General features: G+C 41.2%; 1 long non-coding RNA gene across 1 annotated transcript in view; it reads right to left on the bottom strand.

Annotated features, from left to right (window-relative positions):
- Positions 1 to 3,169: 3,169 nt before the first annotated feature.
- The window catches only part of LOC311427700, a 55,430-nt gene continuing 37,350 nt past the window's right edge, over positions 3,170 to 21,249 (bottom strand). Inside the window, exons 4-5 of the long non-coding RNA XR_014687501.1 lie at positions 6,175 to 6,235; positions 3,170 to 3,800 (exon numbers count right to left, since the gene is read on the bottom strand). This is a non-coding gene — a long non-coding RNA (uncharacterized lncRNA). The remainder of the gene's footprint in view (positions 3,801 to 6,174; positions 6,236 to 21,249) is intronic.

Below are 21,249 nucleotides of genomic sequence, written 5' to 3'. Positions count from 1 at the left end.
TACAGACTGCAGAACACCATTGAGGAAAGCATTGTTCAGAGAGGAACTGAAAGCATTTTTCTTTCTGAGATGCATGACTTTAAAATCCATTCCTGCCCTTGAAAAGTTGTTATGCAGATGTGAAATACTTTACCTTTAGTTGAAGTTTTATTACAGAATTTTCTTAGCAGCAAAAAGTTTTGTTTGCTTTGGTTTATTATGGTTTAGTTTTGTCACTACTGCAGAGCTACCTTGAATATGGAAAAGGGATCAGATTTTATTTTGACTTGTGCATCCAACAATTGAACCATAAACCAAGAGGAGAAATTCAGAGGGAACAGTTTCACATGTTAGACCAATACGAAAATTAAAGCTAAGTGAGATGAGTTAAAAGACATGAATAAATTCAAGATTTTCCTGAGCATCCACTTTTTATTATGAAAATTTACTGGATGAAACAAAACAAATGAAAAATTCTTGTCTGGCTGGGGAAACTGGCCTGGTTTTATTAATCTTGTGCCAAAACCAGCAGATCAGTCTGCTCCCTTGCATTCTATCACAAAACCAAGTCAACTCTCATTTAACTTTGACTTGGGAAACCAAAGCAAAATCAAGAGCTGAAGCCCCCAGCCAAAGTAGGAAGAAAGGAAATCTTTTCACGACTGCACCACCACCACAGTCACACTTCCCAGTAGCAGCCGAAGAGTGAAGCTCAGGGTGAAATCACCTCGCCATCCTTACACTGCTATGCGTGCCAGCCTGGCACACTCCTTCTCCGTTGTGAACAGCCTGGGTAGGGCACCAGGTGCCCGTGTCCCTCAGGAGACACCAGGCAGTCACTGCCTGGCTTCACCAGCAGGAGCTGCTGCTCCCAGGGGGGATGCTTTCAGCAGCTCACCTCACGCAGAAGCCTGCACAAGGTGAGGTGAACCATGCTGATGGTCAGGAATCTGGGGGAACATTGTGCATTTCCAGAGCAAGAAGGCTGTGAGGCAGGGATGCTGGAGTCACAGAGGGCACTCACCACTTCCCTGGGCATGCCTGAGGCTCTGGCAGAGGCACTGCAGGATTTTGCAGCGTTTATCCCAAAGGAGAAAAAAAATATATATATATAAAATATATATATATATATATACACACACACACACACACACACATATATATAAACACCCTCAAAGCACAGTGCAGAACTCCAAAGCCCATAATCCTCTCCCTGAGAGAAATGAAGCATGAGGTAAGTCCTCAGGGCACGGCTCTGCTGACAGACACCCACAGCCTGTCACCTGTATTACCCAGCCGCACCACTTCACCGCAGCCTGCGCTGAGGCAGCTCTTCGGGCTTTACAGTGTTATCACTCGGGAGCCTTTTGTAAACCCCCAGTTCTTGGCGTCGTGTGATAACAGCAGAATAACTTTCTGGTTTGGGGAGAACAAAGGTTTCCAACCTCCCTTGATGCTGAGAAAAATAAAATAAAAAGAAATGAAAACACAAACCAGCAAAAATAGCTGAAATGTATATATTTATTTTTCAGTCTCAGAACTGAGGCTCCTGAGTTTTGACTACATTCAATTTGCCATATAATTGCGTTTGTTGCACAGATTTCCCTCAGGCTAATCTGCCATAATTCTATGAAAGTCTATGGCACTCATTTAGCTCTCAGAAGTTTATTTTTAAGAAGAGCTAAGAAATAGGAATAAAAGCAGAGGTAAAGCTATTTTCAAATTCATATAGGTGTTCATAATGGAAGGCTAATAGATTACTTAGAAGCAACCTCCAGAAAAATAAATAAATAAATAAAATAAAATGGGAACTGCTTTTCTCCGATCATTAGGTCTGAAAATGAGATAATGAGTGTTTGATTGTCCCCACTTTTCATAGTCTTATGTGATGTTTTCAGCTTGGCAGGAATGGGCACAGCAGACCCTTCACAACCCTCACCCAGATCCCAGGTAAAAAGTGGGGATGGCCCCGTGGCCAGGAGGAGGGAAATGCTGGGAAAAACATCAAAAAGGAAAGGAACTAGGAGCTTGGCTTTTACACACCAGGCTTTCTAGCCCTGTGACTGCAGACTGCCCACAGCATTTCTCTCCTGCCACAGGAGCCTTCCCTGCCCCAGAGAGAAAGAGTCTGTGTTTCCAGGGCCTTGCCAAGGGCAGAGGCATCAATCCATCAGACACTTGATCCTTCCAGCATGGTTTTTCAAAGGGTCAGCAGTGGTGTGGGTGCACCTGACCCTTCCCTGCCAGGATATGTTTCCGTGGAGGAGGTGGTTGATGCTTAGTGCCCCAAAATACTGGACTGGGAATGGGACTGGGGTACACATTGTGGTGGGGAAATCTTCATATCTGAATCAAAGTAGCCAACTACTTGGTTTGGATTTTTTTTGGGGGGGGGTAGAAGGTAGGAGGAGCAGACTTCAACTCAACTCCCAGGATCTCCGAAACCCTCTGGACTGAAGATATAATTTAGCTTGGACAGAGCCAGTGCAGTTGTCCTCTGCTCCATGCATCATCCAGACACCGCTGACAGGTTGTGGTGGCAGAAATATACGTCACAGCAGCTCATCCCCGAGAGTCAGAGGCGAGGATTCATGTGGCTTTGGGACAGCCAGAACAGAGGCTCCGTTATGCAGCACTAGCAGCTTGGAAACATCTTCTCTCTTTTGAGTGGAGCCAGCACACTTATTTGTTTGTTTAGGGGCACTGACTCTGCCTTTATTCAGTGAGATGCAGGGATGGATTGTATATTCCAGCCCATTTTTCCTTCCCTTTGTGGCACCTGTCAGTTACTCAATAGCTGACAGCAAATGCTATCTTATTGATTTATTTTTTAAACATCACAAATCATGCCAGAAGATGGATGGGAGCCTGTTAAAGTAAAAACATTTCTTTAAACCAGAAAGAAATAATAATAATAATAATAATAATAATAATAATAATAATAATAATAATAATAATAATAATAATAATAATAATAATAATAACCTATGAGCCAAGCCTGCTTCCCCCTCTCCACCAAGGTGAGCAGATAGTTTAAAAAAAAAAAAAAGTGATTTTTTTCCCTGGTTAAAGAATGCCACCTGGTGGAGTGAGACCAGATCTGCTGCTCCATTCTAGGAGGAAAATGGGGGGAAACACCCTCTTTCTTACAGAAACAACCGCCTGGTCTTCCTACAAGACAGAAGCCAGATCAATCAGGCACGGCTGACCTTGTCTGCCTGGAAAGCTAAATACAGAGCTGAAGAATGAATGTTGGCACATCAGTAGATTTTGAACCTTGACAGCACAGAAGCTTTATTTAATTTGATCAGCTCACACAAGGGGTTTTAAATTGCCCTCAGCAAAGACACACTGCCATTCTTTCATAGATTTTTTGAAAGCTAACATTATTTATGGTGTATAAGCTAACCATGTTTTATGATTTCAAATGAAATGAAAGAGAATCTCTTGTGACCAAACACAGGATAAATATAAACACTCTTGCTTTATCCTTGAATTAGCCCTTCATAAGGCTTCCTACCAGCCAACTAGATTATTCACTGTAAAAGTGGGGAGAAAAAAAAAAAAAAAAAAGCATGATAGGGAGAAAGAGAAAGAGAAAAAGAGAAAGGAAGGAGGGAGTTAGGGAGAAACGGAGGGAAAAAGGAAGGGGGGGAAGAAGGGAATGAGAGAAGGAAAAGGAAAAAAGGAAAGAGCAGATCCTTCATATGGATTTTGACTGCACTAGTCATGGACCTAGTTCCTTGAGGCAGCTGCTTCAAAAAAGCAGGTTATGGAACTGCTGAGGGAATATGGCCATCTTTTAAGTGCTGTTCTTCATCCTGCAAAAAGAGCACATAAAATGTACTACGCAGGTATCCTCTACAGATTGTCTTTTCCTCAGTTTCCTTCAGACTATTTACAATTATCAAAGCATGGTCAATATGCCAAGGTCTGATTTCAAACCTAACACAAAAAGTAGCTTTGAATTCATGAGGCTTTTTTCCTTCTCCTTTATTAAAGAAGAAATTATGATGTTTAATAGCCTTTTGCCTCTTCATATCACTGGGAAGAAATGGGAACAGGAAGTGTGACTTACATAACAGTGCTGACAGAATGGAGATTTAATCTTAAAACTGCAAGCCAAATTTGTCCCTCATCTTCTATGACAGCAACATGTTTTAAAGTTTTGCTATATACTCTTGATGGAGACAATGAGAGTGCTACTGACTTTTGATTTTCCATTGCATTGTTGCAGAGCCTAGGCTGATTTTTCAGGCTGTGTGAATCAGGAATTATTGGAGACAGAGAGCCAAAACTCTTTGAAATTAATGGAAATGCACTGAAATATGAATGTTTTTAAACTGAAATAGATAACAGAATTAGGTATAGATTTACGAATAATTGCTAAAAGCAATCTTACAGCTCTCCAGAATGATAAGCTGGATAATTATACTAGGAAAATTCTTACACAAGTGAAGTGGAAATGTGATAACAGCATCATGGTATCCAGATTTAAAATTTTAAGTGAACTTGTCAAGGACACCTAACTTTCATTCTTGAAGATTAGATCTCACAAAGCATAAGTGTTTTGGAGTAAATGAGACACCTAGGGGAATTTGCAGTAGGGGTCTGGCACATGACTTTTCTCAAATGAGAGAAATCCCACTGCTGTCTGTGTACTTTTTTAGCCTCTACTCCTTTTCAAACTTTGTACCTGGTACATCAAGTATTTTGTTATAGAAAATTGAGTAAAGAAGTGGTGCCAAGCATATGTTAAAATGCAGAAACCTAAAATCAGTGCTTGAATTAAGGTATGCAAACGATGTAAAGATAACAAAAGAAAAACCCCATGTAGTCTTCAGCACCAATGATGTTACTATAATTACTTCTGCAACACCTCTGGGAACATGTCACAGGACTCCCAAGCAACCCACAGGGCAACCCCTGCTCCCCCAGGCAAATCTGTTCTGTTCTTATCCTCATGTTGCCAGCAGGCTTCACCAGCCTAGCTTCAGGGGCAGTGTTAGAACACAGGGAAGCCAGAAACAGGCAGAACTCCACTGCTTTTAAGCCTCTTGCTCTTCCAAGGCTGTCTCCATCCTGGCAACAGCCAGACATGCTTTGAAAAATAAGTCTGAGAGTCTCCTCCCTCTTTAGAGCTCAGAAGAGTATTGCTACAATGACTGGCAATATGATCCATCTTTGAGATGCACAGAGAGGAAATGCAGACATGCACCTGCATGCCCTTCTTGTAGCTGAGAATATGCTCAGAGTGCATCATGATGATTCTGTTTGACCTGTGCTTACCCCCTTCCCCACTGCTCTTACTGATCATGTGGCAGATGTTGCCAGTTAAAGGCTACCTCCATTTACACCCATTACAGGTTTGCATGCACCTTTGAACCTGACAGCTCTTTTGAATTAAGCAGCTGAGAGTGGGAGCTGGAAGCAGCAACTCCCTTCTCATCTGAGTGTGCGGTGCTGGAGTCAGCTCTAGATCTGGCTTCTACATCTGCCGACTCCAGAGCGAGACCGCTGTGACACCAAGCGTGCAACAGCTTCCACCCACACCTCCGTTTCCGAGTCTGGAGTGACAAATGCAAAGCTAATGCATTAAAGTGATGAGCACTGGGTATCCAAATGTGCTTTAAAAATAAAATTACATTAGCATGACAGTTCAAAGAGCTTTCTCCCTACAGTTTCCCATCTTAATTTTATATATATGTATATGATATTCTGTTACAAGTTCAGGCTCTCTTAAATCACAGAGGCAAAAGAAACTCTTTATGGAGTCAAACATGGTCTGAATACAATGAAGAACTGCTCTAAGTAGCAATAGCAAGTATGTCTTTAAAATTATGCAAAAGCAAGCAGGAAGAGGATGGGGGAGAGTGAAGGTAGTTCTCTGCAATGATATGATAAGAAAGCACATCAGAAGGGAAAAATTGTGTGAAGTCATACAAGTAAATGAAATATTTAAAATGAAACAAATTATTTAGATCTTGAAGACCATCCCAGACAAGTAAAATAAACATAATGATTACTAATTAATTGTGTCACTTGTGTTTACTGAGTGATCACTTTTATTGTTTCAGATTTCTAAAGACTTCTCATCTCTACCGCATTTAGCCTACACTGTCATTTGTAATCATTCCTTGTTTCCATCTGATTGCCACTCATCAGAACTTTTGCTGAGCACGGCAGGATAATTACCCGCTGCAGAACACAGGGGGGTTCCCAGTCCCAGGCACACATGAAAGGCGAGGAGGTAAACCTGTGTGGGAAAAGAACAGTTTTAATTATTTAAAACAGCAAGAGATTTTGCAGGTAAGAACTCTTCTCTTGTTCCTCCCAAACTATCTGGCAGGGGAAAAAAATTATTTTTTTTCTCCTTCCCCACCTGGCACACAGTGCTGCTACATACAAAACAAATTACTTAGACACAGCTGTGGATGCTGAGTTTGGTCGGCTTAGTTGTTGGGGGAAAACTTGCACGCAGCCAGCAGCTGGGAATTCACCAGCAAGCAGCGTGCTGATAGATTAGTTATCCTCAGAGCCCCCTTATCCCCTTTCATTAATGAGGTCTGACTGATGATTATCTTGAAGGTTGTTTACCACAAAGGAGACAGACCTTGATGGGCAGAGTGGAGCGGGCTGGAGAAGCTGTGTGGAAGACAGCATTTACAGCAGGAGTCCCAGTCTGACCCTGCTAAGTCAGATTTGAAGACAGAATAGAAAAAGGGAGAGAAGCAGGTTCAGTCCATCAGCCGACGGAGGGGCAGGCGCGTGTCTCTAGTGACCACTGTGCACAGCACACTAGCCAGGAGCTACAGACACCACCCTGTATGCTCTGTACCCGTACCCCATGGGCACCCAACACTGCAAAGGAAAGACCCACACACATTTTTTATCTTTTTGCAATTTTTGCAGCACCAGAACCTTGGAGAGGTCTTGTGCAGCTTACCACAAGGTTCCCTAATTATGTCCTATCTCTTGTAGCAATGGTCTCAAACAAAACAGCATAACCATGACTTCAGCATATTCTCTCAACGATGTCAATGCTAACTTCTCCATTGCCTCAGTCAGTGCACATGCAGACCTGTGACCTGTTGGCAGCACACCTACTCCACCCACTGCACTGTTAAGTGTCCCATGGTGGGTCATGCATATCAGTAACACCAGCAGATTATTACTGATACAGATTTCCAGGAAATCGGGGGCGGTTCTTTGAAAACGTGTGGTAAAGCAGCAAGATTCCTCAGCAGCTGAATGGATAAAAATATCTAGAGAGGGTAGTATAGCTGTAATATAAAAAGTAGCACTTTACCACCATAAGCTTATAGGATTACTATTCCTAGAGTGCTTTCCTATTTGGCTGTTAAGATAACAGAATTAAAGAGTGGGGTGGGGTGGAGGTGTCATATACTTGCAGCAGTGCAGATATAAAAATATGAAGTTTTTCCCTGCTGTGGGTGGATATTAAATTCTACTTTATTATATACAAGAACCACCAAACCAAATACCTTAATAATGAAAATGCTACATAAAATTATGACTGCATTACTTTATACATCCTATCTCTGTTGGCTCAGTTGTCAGAAACTGAAACATGGTCATTAATAGTGGAGGTAATTGAACCAATCTTCAAAATGCAAATGATCAATATAAATAGAAATCACCTGTGAAATGCATGGATTTACATCACGTTAAAGAAAAAATATATATATATCTTTCTACCCTCTGGATTACACTGTTTCTTGCACTGATCCCTACCACTAATCCAAAGCTTTCATGTGGACCACCACACGCTTTGCAGACAGGTCTGAGATTAACCCTTCAAGCAACACAGAAATGGAGAATCCATCGTGTCACTAGATATTTTGTTTGAAGCTTAACTAAACTTTAAAAACAGCATGATTCATGGCATGCTTGATATCATGAATACACATAGGAGAATATACTGTACCTCCAGCAATGGCTCCAAGCAGTGTTATTAGGAAATGATTTCTCATTTTCCATAATCACCCTTAAAAGATTTAATTGCAACATTCTAAACACAAATGGCAATCTGCCACTCAGCACCAGAGATGTTTCCAGCCTGCTCAGAGGAACCAGTGTTTGGAAACATAATCTTTTCATTTTCAGGTTCCCCTCCAGGAGAGGAGGTGGTGGACTAAATGCAGTTATCAGACATGCAGTCAGAGGTAAACAGGGTGAAAAGAATCAGCAGAAGTACTTGCAGAAGTAAAATGAGAATTCGGGGATCAGATGGGCAAGAGAAGCAGATGAGGTGAATGAAATTATTTGTATTCCTCAATTAATCATCTGTCATAGAATCACAGAATGGTTGGGGTTGGAAGGGACCTTAAAGATCATCTTGCTCCAACCTCCAGTGGACAGGTTGCTCAATCAATTCGATTTCCATGAATACAGCATAACTGAGGGATGGATGTTCCTCCTCAGGACTTCAGCCTCAGCTGTTTTTTATTCCTCTAGGGTTTGCCAGTGTCTCTGAGCAGCCACCCAGCATCAGTGGAGACCTAGACCCCAAACGCCTGTCCCCTCATTTATGATAAGAGAGTAACCTTAGACTGTGTGTACACGGACAGCAGCATGTACCCTCAGACTTCCCGAAGTGCCTCACAGTCACACTGTGAAGCACTTCGCTGGCTCAAAACGTGTCATCCATGTGAGATACAAACTTTGGCAGACATGATTTAATAGCTGCTAAGAGTAGCCAGGGCTGCAATGTGCATCCCAGCCCACCTGGGCCCAGCCAGGCCAGGCCAGGCCGGCCACCAGATCCCAGGCGTTCCCTGGCAGGCCCTGGGCCCAGGCTGGAGCAGGGCTGCCTGGTACTCCCCGTAGGAGCTCACATGCACGTACACACACATGTATGTACACAGGCAAAATGTCAAATGTTTATGGGTTACAGCTACATAATTCTCACCACAAGAATTAGTTGAGCGCGTACATATTGCCATCTGTTTATTCCTTGTTGACTACACCTTCACAAAACTTTTCCCCTGATCACTTTGAGACGTGCCTGCAATCTATTTAGATTATTATATTTACCTTTCCTGAGCACACTCTTCACTGTTTAATGAATGCTATTTGTTTCTTTCAAAACAACAAAGGCTGGTGATCACACACTTTTGTAGTGCCTTGCCATGTCCTGAAAAGCGATGAATTCTTTTATTTCTCTGTAGAACTCTGCATGGAGATTCTGTGACAAATTATGAAACCTAGTTTATAATTGGCTTCCCCCACAAATTCCCTCTTGGGAAAGATTTCTGAAAAGCTTCACAAATCCATGCTGATTTTGGCATAAGCTTTCACCAGTTCATGACTTCGCATGAAAATCATGCAATATGCAGACAGCTTGCACAATTTTGCCAGAGCTAGCAGCAATATTTTCAAAGAAATGAAATTGCATTAAAATATGCTACTATCTGGAAGCCAAGTATTTTTCAGAGACCTATTGATTGCAACAAAGTCCTCCTCTAAATCCTCTTGCTGCAGTCAAGGGGAGACAAGGGAAAACCTGGGTATTTATGAATCAGTCTCAATAAAAGAAAACGAGCTCAGACTTCTGCCTTCCTTGTGGGCATCTTCATTTGAAATTCTCTCTGGAAATTGCGTTAGTTTTCTTATGAGAAGGTCCCTATAATTTGCCTAATTATCAGCCTGACAGCTTTACATACAGCTTATATGCAGAAAATGAAAGGAATGATGAGGGAATTTCAGGGAAGAGCTTTTATTTCCCCCGATAGAAACATCATCTCAACCTAATTTGCATGTAACATTTCACATCGCCCTCCGTATCTTATTGGTAGAAATATGTTCACTCTGGTCTATTCCCATAAAAACAGAAAATGAGAATTGACATTTGTTCGTCTTGTTCCAGCAAAGCAGCTCCAAAACAACAGTGAATTTGGGTCAGACTAAGATGTTGCCTGTCATACAGGTATTCAGATTTTTAAAAGCAACTGATTTATTTTAGAAACAAAATCAAAAGGAGAAATATGAGTGCATTTCTGCATCAATATATATATGGGGTGGGAGGGAAGGGAAAAGGGGGGGACAACCTAGGTCTTACAAATAAACGGATAATTACATGCCCTTTTTTTGGAACACAGCTAAATAATCAGAGCCTGAGACAAGAAAACTAGGTTTTGCTGGTAAATTGCTGATGCATCTAGGCAGGCCACCCTAACCCAGATGTTTAAAGTGCCTTTTGATTTGCAAACCTTACCAATCCTAGAACGTCAGAAGAGGCTGACAGATGCAGTACACCAGCAGGACCTTCTAATGCCTGCACCCTCAGGATGGCTGAATGGCAACCTGAGTAATCCCAGTTTACCTAGGAAACAGTTTCCAGTCACTCGCTGTCTCATTTTTTTTTCTCTTTAGAATCAACAGTATACCCAGCCACAGATGAAGCATTTGAGCGTGCTGGGATGAAAAAGAGTGCAATTGAAGAGGCTTATATTACTGATCACTTGATAATGATTGACAGCATATTTGCAAATCCATAAACGGTTGATTCAGTCACAATATCAAGGCTACTGGGCTTTTAAAATCACTATACTGAATGTAGTAAGAAAACAACACTTTGTATAATGCTGGACTAAGAATGGCAGTGCTTCAGCCTCTTTCAATAAATCATTATCCATTTTGTTTTAACTGAGTGCTAAGCGGCTGAAAGATGCACAGAAATGAAGATCTCAGAAGCCTACACTCTGGACAGAAAATGAAAAAACTAAAGTATGAAGGATCTCATAACTACATCTGGCTAACATTACAGGAATTTTCAGCTTCTGTGCTGCTTCATGCTTTCTATTTCAGGTGGAGCCTTTACATGCCATTAGCACACATTTTTGCAGGTAACCAGGACCCCATGGGAGAATCTGGCTTTGCACCATAGTACAAAGTGAAAAGTTAATCCATATACCCAACAGCAGTTTTCAGATTCCATGATTTTTGGTGTGCTTACCTATGTAGCCTAAAATTTAAAGACCCACATGTCTATAGAGAATATGATACACTTTCTCTCTAATGTTTTACTCTTTCCTGTTACATTGAGAGATTTTCAAGCAGTTCTTTTAAAAATGCAGCATATATTTAGTAGTAAAAGGATTAAAAATTTATTCCATTTCTTGACTAGAATTTACTATATTCACATTCTCAAACTGAGATTTTCAAGACAACTCAATGATAATGCTTTAAGCATAATACAGTTCATTTATATTATTCCCTGAGGGAGATGGAAACACAAACACCATCTTAATTAATTCATATAGGACAGATTTAGAGTTATCAGTAAATGTGTCTGAAAAATACCACTTGGGAAAATATAGGCAAGCATCATTACATGTAGAGGCAGCTATCCTGATAAAGAATAACTCCAGAAACCCAGAAGCTTAAATCATATACGGCATGGAGTAATTGCTGCTGTTACTGCACTTCCAGAGCAGAGAAAGTGCTGATCTCAGTTCAGATTCAGCATTCAAAACTGCTCCAAAGTGAGACTAAAATAGACTTAATGAATGCTTTCAGTGAACTATTTTTGTTTTAAAACTAAATGGGTGAAAAAGGAGAATTTAACCACAATCCATACCATGATTTCAGTCTCCAGAAAGATATGTTCATGTTTTACTTGGTTGCTTGGCTCAATAATTAGTTTAAAATATCACCACTTGCTTCATGGATAGTTTGCACATGCACTGCATCCAGGGTATGATGTAAAAATTACTTTTGTAATGAATAGTTGAGCTAAGGCAGATACCATGTAAATAAGGTGCTGGGAAACACAAAGACACGATTTATGAGGCCACATATATGTTAACAATCTGGGATTTGGAAAGCCATCTCATGTAAAGTAGCAATGTCTCTCTGTCTTTTTAGTCAAGTACTGAGCCTCTTTCACTAGGAAATGCACATACTTCAGTGTCATCTAGTATTTCTATGAGCATGACACATGAAAAGACTATTGCCATTATTTGATTCCAGTCTTCTCATAGCATTAGTGTGAATGACAGAAAAATGGGCAGAAAACAATGGCAGCTTCCTTTTTTTTTTTTTTTTTAAACCAAGTAGAATTTGCTAAAAATTTTATTTCAGTATCCAGAGAGAGAATAATTATCTTCATTTTGCTTTAAAGATTGATTGGCTCTAGTGCAGGTTAATACAACTAGTATTCTGCAGGAATAGCAAGTTTCCCTTGCTGTTCTTACTCTGTGTTCAGAAAACTTGACAAATTGGCACACATCAAGAACAGCAATGTTCAGTTTAAATTGCTACTGTTGAAATCTCAGGTGAACCTTCATAAACAAATTTTTTTTAATTATGCATTCATTTCAACATATGTTCAGCATACAAATGCTACCCATTAAAAATTTACCTGCACTCAATAAATTCTATTTGGTATTCATTACTGTGCAGCATTCCCTGGAAAAAAAGAGACTTCCAGATCACAGAGTCCCACCAAATAGCTGCACAGCAATTTTCTGTCACAAGGAAATGATTTTCTAGGTTTACACGGTAAATACTTGGTTAAACTCAAACCAGTAAAAATTCAGCTTTGTGAAGAAATGAGTGTTTCACAGGATGGTAGAAGGCTTGTTCAGTAATCCAAATGGGCAGATAGGAACTAGGCATCTTCAGGCAAGCATATCATCCTCTTAAAGCAATTTCAACTTCAATTTCAGGCTTCCTACAAGAAATAAATCTGGGAGGTCCAATAGTCATTGTTGGGAAGAGGCTTATGTGGTCATAACAGCCTTCTCAAGCCAGCAGAGAAATTTCTGATGAGGCTCAGAAGATATTAGAGAGGAAAATGACGTCCCCTTTTGCTCCTCTGTCTGACGGGCTGTCTGAAGCATGGAGGAGCACAGCATGTAGGCATCAGTCTGCTCTCTTTACATCCCCTGCCCAGATCTGTTGAGTCTGATCTTTCCAATCTGCCCAGGAAAAAAGTGGGGCTCCTGTCATAGCACATTTTAATGAGCAGTTTTAAAGTCATTTTTATGGCAAAAGCAGAGGACAACAAAGGTCTCAGCTTTATCATAAATCTATGTGGTTCAAGGGGAAAAGATGCCTCTACCATCGGTGCCTCTGTACATCACATTGAGCCTCACCCTCTGATCTGCATGTGAAGTGAGTCACACCAACCCTGGGATACCCAGCCTTGCAGAAACCCTGCTCATGAATCCAAGACCAAGTGCCTGCTGCAGATTAATACCTTAATACCAGGCAGCTATTAATCAATCAAGCACAACAATCCACATTAGACTTTTAAATGGGTGAGGGAAAAGCTGTTTGACTCCATGACAAATTGCACAGAAGAGAACAACCTACTGGTAATTGGTTGTAACCAATTAAGTAAGCTGAACACAGAGGCTACTAATGATAGCCACTTGCTAAACAGCTACAACTGTTAATTGTAAAAGTTTCTGGAGCCTTTTGACATGATCTTTGGCAGATAATATGCAAAGCCACCTGGAGGAATAAATTAATTGCAGGTGATGATAGCTTTGCCACGTCCAGAAAATAAAAATGCCATGCAGCTTAAAAATTAAAAGGAGATTATCAGGATTAAATGAATCCTTTTAGAAAGAACAAATGAAGACAGAGAATTCCATCAGCAGAAGTGAGAGAAAATGGGAGCAAGTATTACAGGACTTATCTTAAGAAAGTTCCTTTAGGGAAAAGGTGCCTTAAAAGCAGCAAGTGAATCATATTCAGTAATTCAGCATGGTCCAGGACAGCTATCCCCAATAACAAAGCAATGGTTCAAACTGTATACCTACCAATAATTTCCAAGAAAAAGAAAGAATTAACCTTAAAATAAAGCAGTTCTCTTCCTCTCCTTCTCTCCTTCTCTCCTTCTCTTTTTCTCTTTTTCTCTCTTTCTCTCTCCCTTTCTTTCTCTAACAGAACTGCAAGATTCTCTCTAGAGTCAAAGTCATATATACCCTAATGACCCATGCCCATATGTGTTTTCCTCTTAAATGTGTTCCTGAATTCACCCAACAGGCTACCCACACATAAGTAAATCTGATGTCTGCTACACCAAGAGTAACACGAGATTCAGCGCACTACACCAGGGCCACCACCCACATATTAGTCTGCCTAAACCCATCTGCAGCAAGTGCTGTGGTACAGGCAGCACCCGAAGATGCATTCCCCTTAGAAGAGAATCAAACTATTACCTTCTTTCAACGCTTTGTATACGCATTATCTCTAACACTGCCCAATCTTCCAATATACATTTTTTAACTTTCAGTTATTCTTTAACATTTAGGATTGGTGGAAATGCAGCAATTTCTATGTGTTCTTCTTGCCCTAACAGATTATGTTTTCTGCAATATTTTATATGGTTAACCTTATAACTCTGTTGCTTAGCTCAGGTATTTACACTCTCCCAATCGGTCTTATTTAGCGGCTTCCACAACTGTTTAACAATGAAACCAAGTTAAAATTTAATTACAGCTCAGGTTCAAAACGTGTCATGGCGACTGTCAATGTGGAAGAAATTTTAGCCTATGCTTCACAATATATAGCCTAATCTGTCACATCATAATAGAGAGAAATCCCTGGATGACATAGCATTGCAAGTCTTGTTAGACAGGAGAAGAGAAAAAAAAAAAAAAAAAAAAAAGGCATAAAATGTAATGGGCTAGATATAGTCTCTGAGGCTCCCTCAGAGGACTGAATAATCTAACATGAAATAGTCTAAAGCCAAAAATCAAAAGTGAAGGTGGTATTTTTTCTTCCCCCCCTTTTCTTCCTCCTTGATGCAGCTAAGCATGGTTCACATTTTACCTGATACACTTGCAGTTAGATATTTATACCCACATTAGGCTCCTACCTCAGCTCACATTTCTGAATTGCTCAGACACCCAACAGCTCCCATGTCAACAAACACACTCACTTCCGATAACCATTATTTTGAAATCCTGCCTAAAACTGTAAGGTTTAACTGTAAGAGAGCCACTGAATCTCCTAGAATTTACTTGTCTCCAGTAGCACATAACATTTTACTTTAAAGTGTTCCTGAGTGTAAGGTCAGGTAGCACCACTTCAGCCGGGTTACATGGCTGCTGTGGCTCTTCATATATGAAAAATAAATGCCTCCCATCCTTTCAAGGTTTATATGGCTTTTACAGAGTTTTGTGATCAAACCTGCATATGACAAATGTTTCACCTCTCAGGAAAGTGCTTCTATCCCCCATCACTCGAAGAAGCAGGGAGTCATCACATGACATGAGGATTTGGTATGATAATGTAAATCCATCTTTTTCCCCTTCAGCCACTCTGTTACAATCCAGAGAGTTATCTCGAGTGTCAGGATTAACAGAATTTGCTCTAGCTGTTTCTCCAAGCAGAAAGATGAAGTGCAAGTAACATAAACTCTCCTCCAAGTAATACAAGGATGATAAATCTCTGGTCTTAATTCTCACAGATAAAGCAACTTTTCTTTCAGAATAGGCATGTTTTGTATACTTATCTTTATTAAACAGCATTTTATGTTAGACATCTCAGCATATCTTCATGACCATCATGGCTTTTAATAGGATCTCGTCTATGTAAGCACAGTTTAGAGGTTGTCCTGAGCAGCAACTATACATTATCAAGCTACCTAGAATGAAATAGTGAATTTTTTTCTTATTGAAATTGTTACAGGATGCAATAGCTCTTATGTGCTTGTCTGGCTCTGGAGATGATTTGTCACACTGGAGTTATCCCCATTTCCTATAATGTAGTCTTGAATCAATGTAATTATACTGCCCTCCCGGTTTTTGGCCAGGTAAATAACAGCATAATAGTGTACAATCCAAAATCCATGTAGGAACACTGAGAAATTGCCAGGTTGCTGTAGAAAACTGGTTTTGCTCTCTCCAGATCTAATTACCCTGGAATAATCTTGTTCACATCGTAAGGAGTCAGCAATCATCTGCATTATATGCACGATAGTGAATGCGGGGCGAAATGCTCTCTCCAAGCTGTGGAGATGCGGTCTGAAGCAATGGGAGCAAAGGTTGGGATCGGTCCTCCAGAACTCATACCCAGAGCAGTGATTGGGAATTATCAGTGAGAGTAGGAGGGCTGAGTCGTTTGGGATGCATAATGCTGTGTGCTGATGCCAGGACTTTTCATGGCTAAGCAGAGCTGGCAGGCATCCAGCACAGCCCTGTCTGAAAAAGACATAGCATAAACAGGGGAAAGGTGAGTGATGAGACGCCCACACAAGCCTTGCCTTTGACTTCCAGCACCTCCACACCACCCTCTGCAAACCCCTTAATGACAGGGAGCACCTCCCACTGAGCACCAGCTATTCTGAAAATCATCTGGACATATGCAAAAGTAACATCAGTTCTGTGAACAACCCAGGGACTGATTTCCAGTGAATCTGATTGTTCTGGATGGCTGACTTTTATCTGAAATATACCAAGGAAATGCTCTGAATGAAGTTTACCCTTCATTAAGCAGCAGAGTCTCTCTAGCATGGAGAAACCGTCACTGAGGAATGAGGTCCCCAATAGCTTGCGTAATTGCCCCATGTGTGTTTCCAGTGCATGTACTCTGATGGGTAATAGAGGCTGAGTTCAAATTTTATCCCTTTTTTTCCTTCCACGAGGGGATTGATGGCATCTTTTCATCTACCAAACTAATCTACTTCCATAAAACTTGTAGGAATTCAGTGTCTTCGGTTACAAACATATAAGTAAACTGAAGAGGAACAGAAGAGTTTTGATCTGTTTTATTTATTATTAAAGATGGATATTTTTTAAATCATTACACCTACAAGTTAACCAAAAACTCTTAAGATAGTGCTCAGCCACACAGGTTCATACAAGTTCATTCAGCAACATGAGCATGTAAACCCTATTTTCTTCAAATTTAACAAAACAGTATAAAAACTTGTTTGCAACTCAACACTAGGGCATGTTTTTTCACAACAAAAATGATTGAGTTCTCCATGTTAGAGGAGGACATTACTCATCATTTCTAGATTTGCATAACGGAATCTGTAATTTAAATAATGAATAAATTTCTGAAGAAAAAAAAAATGCTCTTCTGTATCTTTTTTAATTTGCAGTACTTTACCACATTCTTACTATTTTTATTTTACGGATGGAAAAAATTAAGAAATGTAAAAGTAAATGTCACCCCAGAATTAACCAGCAGGTGAATTAGCAGAAGGAAAGGTATGATCCTCTGCCAAATGTTTACTTTCTCTTCCTCTCCTCCCTCTAGGAGCTGGTAACCTCTTCCTTCCATAATTACAAATTTTCTTTTAGTGGCTGTAACTGCCTTCCACTCATCCAACTAACATTGTTAAATCTAAAATGACTTTTTCCAGTCTCTGGTTCGAAATGTTCCATGCTCATCTCAGCATTGAATAAAGGGTACTTCATCTGTAGGTTTACATGATTTTTCCAATTACATGAGTCAGTCTAACAAATGACAACATTTCTCCCTGCAAACTTCTCTTACGGTTGTAGATCAACACTGCTACAACCTACCAGAAAGCCTGCTTAACAACTGGGTGCACCAACATCAGCACCAAAGACAGGTCTAGACACAACACAAATATTCTTGATAATGCTTGACAACCCTTCATAGAGGATCCCAGACATCAGGACTGAACCCAGATTTCCTGCAGGCCACACAGGTCTTCAGTCATATTGCCAAGAATTCAGCCCAGACTACAGACTACAGTCTTAACCTTGGAAATATTTGCTGTGCAACTGTGAAAGAACAGAATAACACCTTATCACTCAAGTGTATTTTATTGAGTCTTCCTCATAATGATTTTGTGAACAGAAGTGCTGTAAGTGTTAGAATTCTGAGAAGGCTTGATCTGTTTATACTACAGACAAGTAGAAAGATTTTAGCTCTCATTAGAAATCTGTGGTGTGTTGCTTTTTTTTTTTTTTTTCTTAAGCAAACAACCACATGCATACTAACTGCATCAGCTAAGGCTGTAATTGCTGAAAAACAGCATAGATGTGAACAAAGCTCCACGAGCCTTTTTACTCACACTTGCCCTTTCCTTCTCCACCCATGCTTTTCAGCCAGATTGCTGGTAACCAATGGAGTGGAAAGATGGGTTAAAAGCTGCAATACTGAGGTTGTTCAGCAGTGGAGGAGAAGGAACAAGAACGTCAATATTAATCTTGTAAAGTCTCTGACCTACTTGCAGGCTATGAGTGTATAATTATACTCACCAATAATATTTACCTATTTCATCTTTTTGAAAAGACCATTTTTTTGGAGATTTCTTAGATCCCTCTTAAAGATACTTAAACTGGTATGATGTATTTTCCTAAAGAACATGATGCAGAACAAGCTCATCATTGATTTTTGTTTCCCTGTTTTGTTCTGTTCAAACAACTGTGTGCCTAAAAATAATTTAACTTTGGCTGAGGTCATTTGAGGAGAGAACTTTAGCCACTTTCTGTCTCTGAAAACATGGGGCATTTTTCTGATCATTTTTTCTTTACCTTGCATGTGGATAGAGTTATAAGGATATTCAACGTTACCCATCCTGTCCTGTGAATAGTAGCATTCACCTGTCCTCATTTACTTCTTAGGGAAGCAGCTCTTGTAGATTCTGGAAAGGAATTAGAGTATCATTGGAAGTCAATAAAAGTTTTGGCAGAGCCAATTTCAGCAAGATTTAGGGAAGACCTTAAATGGTGTTTTTCTTAGGCCCTTTCCCTTGGGGGCCACTAAAAAATACATTTGAAATCTGTATCCATCACTAAAATATCCCTGAGCACTGCAGATAACCACTTGGTTATACAGAATATAAGCTTGTAAGATACTTGTGCCAAAAATATTGAGGAAGGTGTGAAAGAAAAATGGGTAGCAATGTATGTGTGCCTACCAGAAGAAACACAGCTCCCCAGACACCACTCCCAGCAACAAAATTGAAGGAATTTTTTTACTGTTTTTGTCACAACCACCAGGATGTTGCTCCTGATAACCCCACAGCCCAGATGACCCACGGGCAGAAGATTGCAATACACACACGAGCAGGATGGTTAGAAGGCTGTGTTGCCTAATAGATCCCTCTCTTTTTGTGTTAGGCCAGCAGTAACAGGCATCTCCAACATATTTTACCCAAGTGAAAACCATCAATGAACAGCAAAGTGACATAGTATTCATGGAAGATGAAGTAAGTATGAAGCCAAGGCAAAGGATTGCTTCCTAATAACTGATGGCTCCTAAAGGACATAAAAGGAATGCTTGTTACTCTGCCTGGACATTGAGACATTGACCACAACTCTTTGACTAAGACCATCCAGACAATTCCTTACCCACCAGGAGGTCCATCTGTCAAATACATGTCTCTCCAATGTAGAGACAAGGATATCATGCAGGACAGTGTCAAATGCTTTGCATAGCTCCAGGCAGATGATGTCAGTTGCTCTTCCCCTATCCACCAATGCTGGAACCCCATCATAGAAGGCCACCAGATTTGTCAGGCACGATCTGCCCTTAGTGAAGCCATGTTGCCTGTCACCGATCACCTCCTTATTTTCCATGGGCCTTAGCATAGTTTCTGGGAGGAGCTGCTCCATCATCTTGCCAGACACACAGATGAGACTGACTGGCCTGTAGTTCCCCAGGTCTTCCTCTTTCCCCTTTTTAAAAGAGGGGTTATGTTTCCCCTCTTCCAGTCAGCGGGAACTTCACCCGACTGCCACAGCTGCTCGAGTATGATGGAAAGTAGCTTAGCATTTACACCCACCAGTTCCCTCAGGACCTGCAGATGCATCTCATCTGCACCTTCAGGTTCCTCAAAGTTGATCTTGTCCTACAGTAGGCAGCTTTTCAGTCACCCAGACCCTGCCTTTTGCTTCTGGGGCCTGGCCTATGTGGCTAGAGCTCTTGCCAGTGAAGACTGAGCCAAAAAAGTCATTGGGTACCTCAGCCTTCTCCACATCCCAGGTGAACTGGTCTCACATTTCTTTCCAGAGAAGGCCCACACTTTCCCTAAGTCTTCCTTTTATCACCAATGCATCTATAAAAGTCTTTCTTTTTGTCCTTGATATCTCTGACCAGATTTAATTTTAACAGGGCTTTGGCTTTCCTCACCCGATCCCTGGCTGCTCATACAAAGTCTCTGTATTCCTCCCAGGCTATTTGTCCTTGCTTCCACCCTCTGCAGGCCTCCTTTTCCTGTCTGAGTTTGTCCAGGGGCTCCTTGTTCCTCTATGCATGCCTCCTGGTGTTTTTGCCTGACTTCCTCTTTGTTGGGATGCATCACTCCTGAGCCTGGCACAGGTGATCATTGAATATTACCCATCTTTCTTCAGCCCCTCTCCCCTCCAGGCCTTTGTCCCATGGTACTCTACCTAGCAGGTCCCTGAAGAGGCCAAAGTCTCCTCTCCTCAAGTCCAGGTTACAGAGCTTGCTGTTCTGCCTCTTCTCTGCCCTCTGGATCCTAAATTATACCATCTTATGGTCACTCCAGCCAAGGCTGACCTTGAGCCTCCCCACCAGCCCCTCCTTGCTGGTGAGAACAAGGTCCAGCACAGCACCTCTCCTTGTTGGCTCCTCTATTACTTGGAGAAGGAAGTTATCATCAGTGCATTCCAGGAACCTCCTGGATTGACTGTTCCCTGCTGTGCTGATACAGATATCAGGGTGGTTGAAGTCCCCCATGAAGAACAGGGCTTGTGAACTTGAGGCTGCTTCTATCTGTCTGTAGAGGGTCTCATCTACTTGGTCTCCCTGATCAGGTGGTCTGTAGTAGGGTGCCACTATAATGTCACTTGTCCCTGTCCTTCCATTAATCCTGACCCAAAAGCTCCCTGTCAGCTCCCCATGCATAGCAGGAAATGGCTTTACAGCAACATGGAGTCTGTTCCTTAAGTACGAAGTATGGTATTGCCTTCTCTCCATCCCTGTGCAGCCCTACGGGAGCTGAGGAAAAAGAAAAGAGCAAGCCCAAGAATGATAAATGAGGACCAGACAGTAGGACAGATCACCACGCATGTCCATAATGATGAACCAGGCCAAGGGAAAGCCCAAGGGAAAGTCAGGGTCCAGATCAGTAGGGCCAGGCACAGGCAAGGCTGTATGCAGCACAGCAGAGGCAGGCACTGCAGGCAAGGGCCTGAGCTTAAATGCATGTCCCAGGCAAAGAGGAGGGAAACCCCCAGCACAGCTTCTCCCTGCTTTTTTCCACATAGCTCTTTTCAGAAGATCAGGAGAAAAATCCAACCTCAGAGATGGCCCTGAGCCATGGCAGGCAGCCAAATCCATCAG

Source organism: Aythya ferina (assembly GCF_964211825.1).
Source record: "Aythya ferina genome assembly, chromosome: Z".
Classification (NCBI taxonomy): domain Eukaryota; kingdom Metazoa; phylum Chordata; class Aves; order Anseriformes; family Anatidae; genus Aythya; species Aythya ferina.
The sequence above is the reverse complement of the archived record's forward strand: the minus strand, read 5'-3'. Positions and strand labels throughout refer to the sequence as shown.